Raw genomic sequence first — 16,255 nt, forward strand, 5'->3', positions numbered from 1 at the left:
GAATAAACAGTAAATTATTAAATTTACTTTTAAACTATAGAGCTACTACTAGCCAAAAGTCTTATATTTGTATAGGTATTTGTATATTGATTGATACAAATTGAGCTTATATTTTACTACATTGGTATAGATCTTCGTATAGTGATACAAAATTAAGATTATATTTGGTTACAACACACTATGTATCAACCCTTTAAGGTATTGTAACTATATAATTCTTTAAAATTCAATGTTAATTTCTAGTTCTTTTGGAAACTAAAACTGTTTAAGATGATTAATAAATGTAAGTTAGCAGTCAGACAGTCAAACTCATGGTCATGTTGGATAATTTAGTTAATTACAGAAATATGCTTTCTAGGTTGAACAAATAGTTAATAGCTAGAAACAAAAGTTAATATATACCATATATAGACAAACGGTCTTCAAAAACCTCAGAGATCTAAACAATATGGCATTTAAAGATGTTTTACTAACATCTTTAATAATCTTTCTCACAGGTCCTCTCCTGACAGGACCTCCTTTCTACTTCAAAGAGGACAGTTAGCATCGAAGAACCACCTTGTGGAGTTTGCTTCAAAAGTGGAAACTGCCCTTGGTTCAACTGCTGACAGTATGCTGTCCAAACGGGACAGACGAGATGCAGGGAAGTTGGCTGCTGAGCCTTGCTTACCAAGACAGGGTAAGCAGTTCTTCATATTTCTTGCTTCACAAAATAATCTGAAGATGACACAGAGAAATTTGAGGAAACTACACTTCCTCCTTACTCAGGTGATATTTATTCCTTCTCCAGTCTCTGATGGGGTTGAACACTAGATAGTTATAGTCTCAGAATTAAGCTTAAGTTGTGTAGGATTTAATAAAATGTCCTTAAGTCTAAGAAGAGGCTTAAAGTTGGTAATGCAAATTATGATTGATCTATGTACAGAACTCTGAACGTTCCAAGATAGGATAGATAATAGAATGTTAGCTCCAAATACATATGGACTGGCCATTGTGAATGTAATGTAGTTTTTCATAAATGATGTTATTGTATATGGTTTATTATAGTAAGAGAAAAAGCCTTTTATTAGACTGAAAGGGAAGAAGTGTGGAGGGAGTCCCTAGGTGGAGCAAAGACTTTTGGCTTAAGCATTTATTCATGCAAAGGTCAGAGTTGTTATTCTGGGGAGCAGAGAACCCAGGTAGAAAAGCTCATTGCTACAGCAGATCATTCAGGTGGTGAGAGTCTCCTGCCCTGGCAGAGACGGGGAGCTCCAGGAAACAGGAAACGGAATGGGTGGCAGGACCCACAGGCTTCTGAGCTCTCAGAATCAAATCACTCTTCATCAATGCCCTGTTCGACTCTCTGGCAAATGCCAAAGAAGCAGCACCCTCCCTCCCACCGTGCATGGGTGATAAACCTGTGGGAATTGTGTGGCCTGAAGTTCCAGTAAGAGGAGTGGGTGGGGAAGAAGGAGGAAGCCAAGCCCAGAAGTGACAGGGGAGGTCTGCCTGGGCCAGCAGGGGGCGCAAACCATGGACTCAAATAGCAAAGAACTTCAGCTCCATGCACTCCGGAGGTTATTTATTGTGAATTTTCATTCTTTGCTGCCCACTCCACGTGGTTCTTGCCTGAGGTCGGACAGGCTGGTCAGGCACGGGTGGTTTAACTCCTGTTAGAGCAGCTTCATGTTCCTGCTTATCCACGGCAGGTAGTGCACAGCCTTAGTGAAGACTGCTGGAGAGATTTTCCTCTTTTTCCCATAGGCAGAAACTCCATATGCTTTGTTGTCACACACGAGGGGTCCCCCAGAGTCACTCTGTGGGTGGAGAAAGGAGAATAAAGCCTGGTTTCCCCTGGCTCTGCTTTCCCTACATCTTCCTGGCAAGTCTAACTGTTCAATCAGGGCAGGACAGGTTTTCCAACTTCCTTTAGTACCAGAGCTCCAGGGCGGCCCACCTTTTCTATCTATCTCAGCCCAAGACTTTTCCTCGGGTATACTCTAAGGTAATTTGTACTGCTTTGGGAAGACAGATGTTTCTCCATCTTTCTTGCTATACCCATGTGAAGAACTAAAAGCTGCACTTTGGAGCTGTCTCTTCTCTGAGGTAGGGTTCAGGGTTTGGGCATTTTCACATGCAGGCCTCTCTCAGGTCCCTCTCATCCTGCATTTTGTCTGTTAAATGCTTGAACCCTACCTTGAAAATAGCCTATATTTTCTTCGGGTCTCCAGCACAAATCTCTGTGGTCTTGGAATAGCGAGGGAAATAATTTTTGCATTCACGGTCCTCCTGGATGATCAGTCCAGCCTCTTGTAGGACAGGGGATCCTTCAGTGGCGTTGAGAGACATTAATCCCCATTCAGCCACACGGCACAGAACCCCTGACCTCACATGGTCATAGTGCATGGGCAGACTGAGGAGGCTCATAGCTCTAGTCTTCCTTGACTTTCTTACCAGCTGATGGGGAAATGATAGGAAGGACCGGCTAAGCTAGGATCCTATTAGTCTGGTATATTTTGAAAGTCGGGATGGAAGAGGGAAGAAGCAGGATCAGAGTAGGAGAGAGGGGCTAGCCTGCACCACGCAGAGCACTGGCACCAGGGTAGGTGTGGGAGGCTGAGGGATGGGTGGAGCTATGTGGGTGGGAGGGTGGCATGTCTCACCTTTAATAGCATGATGTCATTCGTGCTATTGTTAGGATGATAGCATGGGTGGGGGACAGCTTTTTCCACAGGGATGATCTGCTGGGTCCTCTCCTGTGTGTGACTCTCATTGAGCTGCGGAGAGAGCAGAGTAAAGAGGAGAGCTGTGAAGTCAGTCAGAGATCCTCACTGTCAGACATATCACTCTCTGCTTCTCAAGGACATGAGACTCCAGAGGGCTCCTTCTTGCATGGAGGCAATATTCCAAAGTTTGCATTGACTTTTAACATGAACAGTTAACCCCAACCACTGCTTTCATTTGGCCAGTGTAGTTGGCCAACTCAAGTGTGCCGCTGGCTCTCACTCCTTGATCTCAAATGTTCTACTTAGTAGACTTCAATTTTCACAGTTCTGCCTTCTAGTGAGCCCTCAGGGGAGCAACCACAATAGAGGACAGAAGCTCCGATGGGGAATTTCAGAAAGTGTGGCTAGCTGCTTCTCCTCACCTTGTGTTGCAGTGAGCAGCTGTCAGCATGAAATTAAATTGAATCAGGAAGCCTCCGCAACGACTCCTATTCCTGTCAGATGTAATAAAGGCCATATAGGGGCAGGAGTGGGGCATGGCCTCATGCCCCCCAATGATTTCCTCTGAAAGAAAGGGCAAGGATATGGGGTTCCTGAGAGTCACATATGAGGACAGGAGGGAAGATATAGGGAAGATGTAATTAGGGGTGGGATCTGCAGTCACCCAAAACTGTTGCAGAGAGAAATCCCTGCACATAGAATAATCTTTGATGACTCTTAAGTCTCAGAGCGGTGCTCTGAGAAGGGGTGGGTAGCCCTTATCTTCTAGCCCCTGCTTTACAAATACGTGGAGGTGTTATGTTATGGGCCAAGGGGCTCCTGGGTGGATGACTATTGGTCTTTCTTTAATAGTGAGGCACCCTAACCCCTATAATGTCGATTGGTGTCATTTCCTCACCTTTTGCCTCCAAGCCTTATCGAGGGTGGGAAGATTTCTAACATTCTGCTCTTCTGTCGACAATACATTTTGTATTCTCAGTAAATGCTCTTTGCTGCATGAAAGAGTGGCTTGTAGTTAACTGGGGGGGCGGGGGTTGCTGGTGGGTCAGTGCTGGTGGAACATATTGGAACAGTGTGCTGTCCTAGCTGGGAGTAGCTGGGGACCTGCAGAAGTGAAGAGGTGAACTAAAACTAGCCTGCAAAGCTGGTGGAGCGTGCAGTGCAGGATCTTGTCAGCCTGGGCCTCTTTCTTCTGCAGGGCTGAGGTGGACTTAATTAACAGTGCTAAGATTCTTGAGCTGGGGGTCTCACCCCTTGCAGGCTGGTCCTTAAGGCTGCCCTTCCCTCAGATGAAGTCAAGCTAATGATGTACATGTTTGTATATTTGTATTGTCTGCCACATCTCTTCTAAGGATGATCCAGTCTCCAGGTGATGAAAAAAAAAATCTGGGAGAAGCTAGTGGCTACTAAATTTCTGAGAACACCTCCCTTTTTCACACCTTGTTGAGAATCTAGCCAGTGTCAGATTTCCAAGTCTGGGTTTGGTACCTGAGGTTCAGAAACATCCTGGGTCCAGTGCCAGGACAATTCCTGTCTACCGCTGGGCAGAAAGTCACCAGAGGTGTCATGGGACGGCATCACTGGCACAGGGGTGTTCACTCACCTGCTCCAGCTCCAAGAGGCAGAAGAAGGGTCAGGAGAATCAGGACTGGTGGCATCTTCCCAGGAAGGCTGCTCAGTTGAAGGCGAGCAGAGGAGACAAAGCCCTTGGAAGGGGAGGAAGGAGGTGTGGGCTTAGGGACCTCACAGGCATTTTAAACCTATGCACCTCTGCTTCTGATTGAGGACACATTTCTTAAGAAATTTTTCTGGTTTGGGTAAAAATGACACTGTTACCATACTGACCTCCTGAGGTAAGCTAAACTGGAATGAAGATCAAGAAAGTAGAGGATGTGGAGGCTGTGGTTGAGGAGGTGGGAGACCTCCTTCTCCCTTCATGGGGGAAGTCCACGGTGACTGCACCGAGACAAAAGGGTGTCCTTTTCTAATGCTTACACCCTTTTACATCCTGGTAAGACAATTTTTGGCTTCTTTGGTTTTTTTTTTCTTCCTTTCTTTTCTTTTCCTTTTATCTTCCTTCCTTTTCTCTCTCTCTTCTTTTCTACCTTTCTCTTCCTTCCTTTCTTTAATTCTTTTTCTTCTTTCCTCCTTATACTGACAACCTATTTATCCTAACAACAATTATAGCATGCTACCTATTCACTCGCATAGTTATACAATATTTAGTGAGAGTTGAAACTGTGGTATATTTACCTGGGCAGTATTGCAATATATCATCCCACTAATTTTGGGATGATTGATCGTACTGTGGAACAATATGAATAGTCTGATGAATTAAACTTAACTCACTCTGACTCTTCTGAAACTGGTAGGAAGTCACAGAGAAATCTCAAAATGTCACTGTCACACACAGTTAAGTGTAATAACAGATCCCAAATGACAGGTATAGTTTACCTCTTTCCTAGCTAGGTATTGTCATTTAGCTCTGTGGCAAGAGCTGCAGGATTAGATTCAAAGGTCAGTAAGGTCAGATCAGCACTGGCTTCCTGGCTGATGACTTCAGTCGTATATTCCACAACTTTGCCTAGGGTTTTCTCTAGACAAGCAAGGGCTGTTATTAGATCTTAAATGATTATTAATGGGTTACGTTCAGGAGTGAGAAAGATAGGGATGCAACCTTTGAAAAGGCTGATCTTGGCTAGAGGTCTTACCCTTGGTTGCTAGATGGAACCAAGTAATCAGATTACCCATCTGATTGGCTAGGGGCACCATGCTAGATGGGTAATCTAATGACTGTGCCCTGTGTAAGAAAGATGTGGCCAACCTTGCCAAGCGGCATATGGGCTAAAGATTGGGGAAATGTTGATGTTATGGCCCTTTATGCCAACATTTGCCAGCAGAATGGCACTGGACCCACTGTGGAGCTTGAAATCCTTCCTAATGGAGACCATAACTTGAACCACTATCCATATGTAACAGAAATGTCACTGGCGGCTGTCTCCAAGGCCCTGAGTGACCGACTACCTTTTCTATCTGGAAGGTACATTGCTGAAGCCCAACATGATCACACCAGGCCATGCTTGCACCCCAAGATTTTCCAGTGAGGAGAATGTCATGGCAACTGTCACAGCACTTGGTCACAAAGTGCCCCATGCTGTACTTGGGGTCACTTTTTTGTCTAGAGGACAGAGTGAGGAAAAGGCGTCCATAAACAATGTTATCAACAAATGCCCCCTGCTAAAGCCATGGCTTGACTTTCTCCTATGGCTGAGCCCTGCAGGCCTCTGCTCCAAAGGCCTGGGGCAGGAAGAAAGAGAACCTGAAGGCTATCAAGGAGGAGTACGTCAAGTGTGCCCTGGACAACAGCCTCGCTTGTCAGGGAAAGTACACCACAAGTGGTCAGTCTGAAGCTGCAGCCAGTGAATCTCTCTTCATCTCTATCTATGCCTACTAACCAGAGCTGATCTAAGGCTGCTCCATCAGCACTCCAAGCCCCTGCCCACACACTTGCCATGGAAGAGGGGCCTTCAGGCTCTTTCCCATCACTCTTGCCACCCCAAGTGACTGGTGTGTGATGTTTGTGAATGCTAAATTTGTTATCTCTTCCAGCTCACTGCCAATAAACAACTGGGGGTGGGGGAAGCAAAGGCTGATATTGCTTGAAAGGAGAACCTGGCTTAGAGCACTAGATGGTGAGAGCTCTGTGAGATCACTCTGGGAGGTGAAACAGGCTAGCCTTGCCCTGAACGTGTGTGTGTGTGTGTGTGTGTGTGTGTGTGTGTGTGTGTGTGTGTGTGTACATGTGCGCACACATCCTGAAAACCTCAGAGCTACCCTGGTCCTGATTTCCCATCACTGCTTCATGGATTTCAGATACTTTTGAATCTTCTCCTGTCATATTTTGGGACCAAAGGAAGCTATCTTGTCTTAGTTGTAAACTAAGGTCTTAAGTTAAACCAAAGTCTTTAGTCTTCATCATCTAGTCCATGGATATACAACCTTTTTGGCTTTTCTGGGACACAATGAAGAGATAATTGTTTGGTGCTCCATATTACTTGCATAAGCTATAATGAACATTGATAATTTCCTATGAAAGTGATTGTGTAGAAATGTCATGGTATATGCACACACGGAGAATTTTTTTAATTTATTTTTTTAACTTATTCACTTTACATTCTGCTCACGGTCCCCTCCCTGTCACCCCCTACACACACACACACACACACACACACACACACACACAACCTTTTCCCCATCTCTCCTCGCCTTCTCCTCTGAGCAGGTGGGGCCCCCAGGGTCCCTCTGACACTTCAAGTTAGAGAGAATCTTTTAAAACCAGGAAGCAGGCTCCCTGTGTCTGTGATATCTAATAAGCAAACTGAACACATATAAGTAGTAAAATTTATTTTGTTATACTTTTATCATAGAGGTAAAGGAGGACAACGTGAATCTGGGTGGATATTCAACATTGCGTTTTCTTTTATTTCTTTTTCTTAATTAATTAAATTATTTACTTTACATCCCTATGGCAGCTTCCTCCCCTTCCTCTCCTCTCAGTCTCCCTCTCAGTTCCCCACATCCCCTTGTCCCTTTCTCCTCAGAAAAATGGAGGTCTCCAATTGATATCAACCCGCCTTGGGATAACAAGCTGCAGTTGGACATGGCTCATCTTCTCCTATTGAGGTTAGACAAGGCAACCCGGTAGGGGAAAGGGATGCCAAGGCAGACAACAGAGTCAGATTCAGGCCCTGCTTTGCTTGTTAGGGGATCCACATGAAGGCCAAGTTGTACACTTGTTCTGTATGTGTAGGGGGTCTAGGTTCATCCCATGCCTGCTCTTTGGTTAGTGGTTCAGTCTCAGCTCCTATGAGTCCAGGTTAGTTGATTCTGAAGGTTTTCTTGTGGTGTCTTTGACATCTATGGCTCCTCCAATCCGTCCTCTCCCTCTTCCACAGGATTCCCTAAGCTTGGCCTAATATTTGGCTATTGAGTCTCTGCATCTGTTTCCATCAGTTGCTGGGTAAAGCCTCTCAGATGACAGTTATGCTAGGTTCCTGTCTACAAGTACAGCAGAGTATCATTAATAGTGTCAGGGATGGTCCCTTTCTCATGGCATTTGTCTCAAGTTGGACCAGTCATTGGATGGCCATTTCCTCAATTTCGTCTCCTTCCTCACTCCTGCACATCTTAGGCAAGAATTTTGGGTCAAGGGTTTTGTGGCTCGGTTAGTGTCTACATGACTTCATTGGAAGTCTTGCCTAGTTACAGGAGGTAGTCATTTCAGGTTCTGTATCCCCTATTGTTAGATTTGGGGGGTTTCCATTGTCCTAGGTTTCTAGCTTGTCCAAGAGATGCTCCACACCAATTCCAGTTCTTGTTCCCTCTGTCCTCCCTCAACTTGATGCCCCCTGCTCCATTCCCCACCCCTTCTTCCACCTTGTTCCCTCCCTCCCTCCACCCCCAATGTCTATTCTATTTCCCATTCTCAGTGAGATTTAAGCATTTCACTTTGATCCTCATTACTTACCTTCTTTGGGTCTATGCAATATAGCATGGTTATTCTGTACTTTATGGCTAATATCCACTTCTAAGTGAATACGTACAATGTTTGTTTTTCTGGGTCTGAGTGAGTTAACTCACTCGGGATATTTTCTAGTTCTATCCATTTCCCTGCAAATTTCATGATGTGGTTGTTTTTAATAGATAAATGATAATCCACTGTGTAAATATACCATATTTTCTGTATCCATTCTTCAATTGAGGGACATCTAGGATGTTTCCTGTTTCTGGTTATTATCAATAAAGCTTCCACAAACATAGTTGAGCAAGAGTCTTTGTGGTATGGTGAAGCATCTTTTGGGTTTATGTCCAGAAGTGGTATAGCTGAGTTTTGAGATAGAACTATTCCTACTTTTCTTTCTTTTTCTTTTTTATAGATATTTTTTAACTTACATTTCAAATGCCATCCCCTTTCCCAGTTTCCCCTCTGAAAGCCCCCTATCCCTTCTCCCTCCCCCTGCTCACCAACCCACCCACTCCCATTTCCTGGCTCTGGCAGTCTCCTATACTGGGACATAGAACCTTCACAGGACCAAGGGCCTTTTCTTCCATTGATGCCCAACAAGGCCATCCTCTGCCACATATGCAGCTGGAGCCATGAGTCCCACCATGTGTGCTCTTTGGTTGGTGGTTTAGTCCCAGGGAGCTCTAGAGATACTGGTTTGTTCATATTGTTGTTCCTCCTATGGGTCTGCAAACCCCTTCAGCTCCTTGGGTCCTTTTTCTAGCTCCTTCACTGGGGACCCTGTGCTCAGTCCAATGGATGGCTGTGAGCATCCACTTCTGTATTTGTCAGGCACTGGCAGAGCCTCTCAGGAGACAGCTATATCAGGCTCCTGTCAACAAGCTCTTGTTGGCATCCACAATAGTGTCTGGTTTTGGTGGTTGTCTATGGGATAGATCCCCAGATGGGGCAGTCTCTGGATGGTAATTCCTTCAGTCTCTGCTTCACACTTTGTCTCTGTAACTCCTTCCATGGGTATTTTGATCCCCCTTCTAAGAAGGACCAAAGTATCCACACTTTGGTCTTCCTTCTTGAGTTTCATGTGTTTTGCAATAAACCCTGTTTTAAAGAAAATTTCATACATAAAACTAAAAAGACCAAAATCAGCCAGCTCCCCAGTCTGTACTGTTCAATGAACTTCTTTACAGTTAGAACGAGCACTCAGAATTTAAGCTGTGAAGCTTCACACCAAATTCCACGCTTTCAGTACAAAGTATATTTTATGTGTTTATCTACCACCAAGACAAAAATATCTATGACACAATTAGGACACAAATAACAGTGAACCAGTGGCCTTGTCCCAGGCCAGAAGAAAGTCACCCATTCACCTGCCTCAGGTGTCACTACAATGGGCTACTGTGTGATGGAGAGATGGTAAAGATGAGATAGTAAGTTGAGAGATGGAGAGAAAATGAAGCTGAAGGGTTTGTATGGGTAACAGAGGAACTGGAGACTTGACAGCAGTGAGGAACAAGCACATATGAGGAGGCCACAATGAGGTTCTGGCACAGACGGAAGCCAGCAGTCATGTCTGGTTCTAAGGTCCTGTTGCAGCTAGAGTCGATATCCATGTGTGTGGCCTGAATTATCATCAAAGGCAAAGCAGATGTCCGTGGTCTGGGCTACCACTGGAGAGCATGTGAATATCTGAGAGTCGTGCTGCTGGGGTGTCACAGGGACGGGGACAGGGAGCTGAACTGAGTGGCCTCCTCTCCCATCCGAGGCCATAAGGATATCTAGGTCCAGACTACTGCTAGAGCCCATGTCTGGGTTCATGGTTCTTTGGCAGCTGGCGTCTCTGTTGATGTCTCAGGCCATTGTTAGCACCAAAGGCCATGCAGATGTCCCTGGTCTGGATTGCCGCCTGAGGTACTGAGTAACACAGTTGAGCTGATTCATCCTGGTACTGGTAGAACAGGCAAGTGGACAAGGAGGGCATGAGGGTGAATGGGATGCCCCCAGGCACAGATTGCTTTGGGTGAGGGAGAAATCCCTCCTTTCCCTTTTGCCCTCGCCACCTGTGGCAGATGGGAAGCTTGCCCCGCTGGGGTTATGAGAGCAGGAGAGCCTGCCCTGCCCGTCACCTGCAGCAGCACTCGAGAATGGGGGCCCTGCACAGCACGTGGGCAGCACAGAAGAGCTGACCTGAGTGGTAAAATGCAGGTAAGCTAGCTGAGGGTGTGAGTGCCAAAGAGTTGTCCCTCCCCCTGGTTAGCTAATGGTTGGTTTGGCCAAGATGTCCTCCCATCAGTCCTCATTACCTGAGGCAAGCAGGTGAGCCAGCATGAGAGCCTGAGACCTGGGTGTCTGGCACAGCCCCTCCCTTGCTGTCACACTGGGGAGAGCAGGCCCTACACCTGGTCGGGGCAGCACAGTAGAGCTGGTTCAGATGGTGAAGGTGCAAGTGAGCCAGCTGGGATACAGGAGAGCAGGAGAGCTGACCCGACGCTGGACAGCTGCAGCACTGGGTGAGCCAGCAGGGGCAGTGCAGGAGAGCGCACCCTGGTGGTGTTGGTACAGGACTGCTGGCAAGCTGACCAACTCCACTACCTTCCAGAACTAGATCCAGGGCTTTGAGCTGCCCCACCCCAACATCTACCCATCTATGAACCGCTGGAGCATGGGAGGGGGCGGGTCCTGCAGAACCATAGCCACAGGATCTCCATGACTCAGGACAACAACACAATATCTGAGAGTTCTCCTGAAGCTCCAGTATAGATAGTGCAGCAGAAGCCAGAGGCCTCAAAACAAACCAATGACTCATGGCAATGAACATTCGCAAGTAAAGATGTGTGGACAAAAGGGTAAACTGTATGACACACTACAGCTTCCATGACAAGATTTCTTTATTCCATTCTATTTTCTTTTCTTTTGGGGGGAGGGTTGCAAGGATGGAGGACAGATAAAAAGGGACAGAGAGATGATGGCGACTGAGGTGCGTGATGTGATAGCCACAAAGAATTAATTAAAAAGTTAAAAAAAAGAAATGCAAATACATGCTTCCACAGGCCCTTATTTTTAACCTTTCTTGTTATCTTTCTTCACATTATTATCCATTATTGTAATGAATACATTATACTGAATTCACATGCGTGTTTGTTTATATGTGCTATGTTATCGAATATATTTAACATGTGAGGCAGAACGTGTGGTTTACTTCTCTGTGAAGTTTCAAGATACTTCAAAGGGAAATCACAGGAGATGATACAAGGTGGAGTATTATATCCAGCATAGGCAGAACCAACACTAAAAAAATAATCAATACTGCAAATTTAACACACAGAATTCATCAATGCATATAAAATTCCCATGCCATATTTCATAGGCTAAGAAGAAGAACCAAAGAATTCATATGGAGCCACAAAAGACCACCAATATCAAAGCAGTCCTAAGGAATAAGAACACTGCTGAAAATGTGGCAATACCTCACCGTAAGTTATACCACAAAGCCATAGTGATGAGGCAGCCTGGTACTGGTGCAAAAACAGACAGGAAGACCCACGGAGTAGAACAGAGGTTATGGGCATGAAGAGGCAAAGCAAAGGCCACTGAATGGCTGACAAGGAGGGGAAATTGTTTATAAAAGTTCAACAAATAGTGCTGGTGAAACTGGATATCCATCAGAGGGAAGAAATTGGATTCTTTTTTTTTTTTTTTTTTTTTTTTTTTTTTTCCTTTTTTTTTCCCTTTTTTTTTCCCTTTTTTTTCTTTTTTTTTTTTTAATTTTTAATTTTTTTTTCCTTTTTTTTTTTATTAGGTATTTAGCTCATTTACATTTCCAATGCTATACCAAAAGTCCCCCTTACCCACCCACCCCCACTCCCCTACCCACCCACTCCCCCCCTTTGGCCCTGGCGTTCCCCTGTACCGGGGCACACAAAGTCTGCTTGTCCAATGGGCCTCTCTTTCCAGTGATGGCCGACTAGGCCATCTTTTGATACATATGCAGCTAGAGTCAAGAGCTCAGGGGTACTGGTTAGTTCATAATGTTGTTCCACCTATAGGGTTGAAGATCCCTTTAGCTCCTTGGGTACTTTCTCTAGCTCCTCCATTGGGAGCCCTGTGATCCATCCATTAGCTGGCTGTGAGCATCCACTTCTGTGTTTGCTAGGCCCCGGCATAGTCTCACAAGAGACAGCTACATCTGGGTCCTTTCAGTAAAATCTTGCTAGTGTATGCAATGGTGTCAGCATTTGGAAGCTGATTATGCGGTGGATCCCTGGATATGGCAGTCTCTACATGGTCCATCCTTTCATCTCAGCTCCATACTTTGTTTCTGTAACTCCTTCCATGGGTGTTTTGTTCCCACTTCTAAGGAGGGGCATAGTGTCCACACTTCAGTCTTCATTTTTCTTGAGTTTCATGTGTTTAGGAAATTGTATCTTATATCGTGGGTATCCTAGGTTTTGGGCTAGTATCCACTTATCAGTGAGTACATATTGTGTGAGTTCCTTTGTGATTGTGTTACCTCACTCAGGATGATGCTCTCCAGGTCCATCCATTTGGCTAGGAATTTCATAAATTCATTCTTTTTAATAGCTGAGTAGTACTCCATTGTGTAGATGTACCACATTTTCTGTATCCATTCCTCTGTTGAGGGGCATCTGGGTTCTTTCCAGTTTCTGGCTATTATAAATAAGGCTGCTATGAACATAGTGGAGCATGTGTCCTTCTTACCAGTTGGGGCTTCTTCTGGATATATGCCCAGGAGAGGTATTGCTGGATCCTCCGGTAGTACTATGTCCAATTTTCTGAGGAACCGCCAGACTGATTTCCAGAGTGGTTGTACAAGCCTGCAATCCCACCAACAATGGAGGAGTGTTCCTCTTTCTCCACATCCTCGCCAGCATCTGCTGTCACCTGAATTTTTGATCTTAGCCATTCTCACTGGTGTGAGGTGGAATCTCAGGGTTGTTTTGATTTGCATTTCCCTGATGATTAAGGATGTTGAACATTTTTTCAGGTGCTTCTCTGCCATTCGGTATTCCTCAGGTGAGAATTCTTTGTTCAGTTCTGAGCCCCATTTTTTAAGGGGGTTATTTGATTTTCTGAGGTCCACCTTCTTGAGTTCTTTATATATGTTGGATATTAGTCCCCTATCTGATTTAGGATAGGTAAAGATCCTTTCCCAGTCTGTTGGTGGTCTTTTTGTCTTATAGACAGTGTCTTTTGCCTTGCAGAAACTTTGGAGTTTCATTAGGTCCCATTTGTCGATTCTCGATCTTACAGCACAAGCCATTGCTGTTCTGTTCAGGAATTTTTCCCCTGTGCCCATATCTTCAAGGCTTTTCCCCACTTTCTCCTCTATAAGTTTCAGTGTCTCTGGTTTTATGTGAAGTTCCTTGATCCACTTAGATTTGACCTTAGTACAAGGAGATAAGTATGGATCGATTCGCATTCTTCTACATGATAACAACCAGTTGTGCCAGCACCAATTGTTGAAAATGCTGTCTTTCTTCCACTGGATGGTTTTGGCTCCCTTGTCGAAGATCAAGTGACCATAGGTGTGTGGGTTCATTTCTGGGTCTTCAATTCTATTCCATTGGTCCACTTGTCTGTCTCTATACCAGTACCATGCAGTTTTTATCACAATTGCTCTGTAGTAAAGCTTTAGGTCAGGCATGGTGATTCCACCAGAGGTTCTTTTATCCTTGAGAAGAGTTTTTGCTATCCTCGGTTTTTTGTTATTCCAGATGAATTTGCAAATTGCTCCTTCTAATTCGTTGAAGAATTGAGTTGGAATTTTAATGGGGATTGCATTGAATCTGTAGATTGCTTTTGGCAAGATAGCCATTTTTACAATGTTGGTCCTGCCAATCCATGAGCATGGGAGATCTTTCCATCTTCTGAGATCTTCTTTAATTTCTTTCTTCAGGGACTTGAAGTTTTTATCATACAGATCTTTCACTTCCTTCGTTAGAGTCACGCCGAGATATTTTATATTATTTGTGGCTATTGAGAAGGGTGTTGTTTCCCTAATTTCTTTCTCAGCTTGTTTATTCTTTGTGTAGAGAAAGGCCATTGACTTGTTTGAGTTAATTTTATATCCAGCTACTTTACCGAAGCTGTTTATCAGGTTTAGGAGTTCTCTGTTGGAATTTTTAGGGTCACTTATATATACTATCATATCATCTGCAAAAAGTGATATTTTGACTTCCTCTTTTCCAATTTGTATCCCCTTGATCTCCTTTTGTTGTCGAATTGCTCTGGCTAATACTTCAAGTACTATGTTGAAAAGGTAGGGAGAAAGTGGGCAGCCTTGTCTAGTCCCTGATTTTAGTGGGATTGCTTCCAGCTTCTCTCCATTTACTTTGATGTTGGCTACTGGTTTGCTGTAGATTGCTTTTATCATGTTTAGGTATTGGCCTTGAATTCCTGATCTTTCCAGAACTTTTATCATGAATGGGTGTTGGATCTTGTCAAATGCTTTTTCTGCATCTAACGAGATGATCATGTGGTTTTTGTCTTTGAGTTTGTTTATATAATGGATTACATTGATGGATTTTCGTATATTAAACCATCCCTGCATCCCTGGAATAAAACCTACTTGGTCAGGATGGATGATTGCTTTAATGTGTTCTTGGATTCGGTTAGCGAGAATTTTATTAAGAATTTTTGCATCGATGTTCATAAGAGAAATTGGTCTGAAGTTCTCTATCTTTGTTGGATCTTTCTGTGGTTTAGGTATCAGAGTAATAGTGGCTTCATAAAATGAGTTGGGTAGAATACCTTCTACTTCTATCTTGTGAAAAAGTTTGTGCAGAACTGGAATTAGATCTTCTTTGAAGGTCTGATAGAACTCTGCACTAAACCCGTCTGGTCCTGGGCTTTTTTTGGCTGGGAGACTATTAATAACTGCTTCTATTTCTTTAGGGGATATGGGACTGTTTAGAAGGTCAACTTGATCCTGATTCAACTTTGGTACCTGGTATCTGTCCAGAAATTTGTCCATTTCGTCCAGGTTTTCCAGTTTTGTTGAGTATAGCCTTTTGTAGAAGGATCTGATGGTGTTTTGGATTTCTTCAGGATCTGTTGTTATGTCTCCCTTTTCATTTCTGATTTTGTTAATTAGGATTTTGTCCCTGTGCCCTTTAGTGAGTCTAGCTAAGGGTTTATCTATCTTGTTGATTTTCTCAAAGAACCAACTCCTCGTTTGGTTAATTCTTTGAATAGTTCTTCTTGTTTCCACTTGGTTGATTTCACCCCTGAGTTTGATTATTTCCTGCCGTCTACTCCTCTTGGGTGAATTTGCTTCCTTTTTTTCTAGAGCTTTTAGATGTGTTGTCAAGCTGCTAGTATGTGCTCTCTCCCGTTTTTTCTTGAAGGCACTCATAGCTATGAGTTTCCCTCTTAGAAATGCTTTCATTGTGTCCCAAAGGTTTGGGTACGTTGTGGCTTCATTTTCATTAAACTCTAAAAAGTCTTTAATTTCTTTCTTTATTCCTTCCTTGACCAAGGTATCATTGAGAAGAGTGTTGTTCAGTTTCCATGTGAATGTTGGCTTTCTGTTATTTATTTTGTTATTGAAGATCAGCCTTAGTGCATGGTGATCTGATAGGATACATGGGACAATTTCAATATTTTTGAATCTGTTGAGGCCTGATTTGTGACCTATTATGTGGTCAATTTTGGAGAAGGTACCATGAGGTGCTGAGAAGAAGGTATATCCTTTTGTTTTAGGATAAAATGTTCTGTAGATATCTGTCAGATCCATTTGTTTCATCACTTCTGTTAGTTTCAGTGTGTCCCTGTTTAGTTTCTGTTTCCATGATCTGTCCATTGGTGAAAGTGGTGTGTTGAAGTCTCCCACTATTATTGTGTGAGGCGCAATGTGTGCTTTGAGCTTTACTAAAGTTTCTTTAGTGAATGTGGCTGCTCTTGTATTTGGAGCATAGATATTCAGAATTGAGAGTTCCTCTTGGAGGATTTTACCTTTGATGAGAATGAAGTGTCCCTCCTTGTCTTTTTTGATGACTTTGGGTTG

The 16,255-nt window shown here is 43.9% G+C and overlaps 2 pseudogenes; one reads left to right on the forward strand and one right to left on the reverse strand.

The window, feature by feature from the left end:
* Nucleotides 1-1,537: 1,537 nt before the first annotated feature.
* Gm8961 lies at nt 1,538-10,579 on the reverse strand (annotated as a pseudogene).
* Gm8963 (predicted gene 8963) lies at nt 5,482-6,159 on the forward strand (annotated as a pseudogene).
* Nucleotides 10,580-16,255: the final 5,676 nt, after the last annotated feature.

Source organism: Mus musculus, chromosome 14 (assembly GCF_000001635.26).
Source record: "Mus musculus strain C57BL/6J chromosome 14, GRCm38.p6 C57BL/6J".
Classification (NCBI taxonomy): Eukaryota; Metazoa; Chordata; class Mammalia; order Rodentia; family Muridae; genus Mus; species Mus musculus.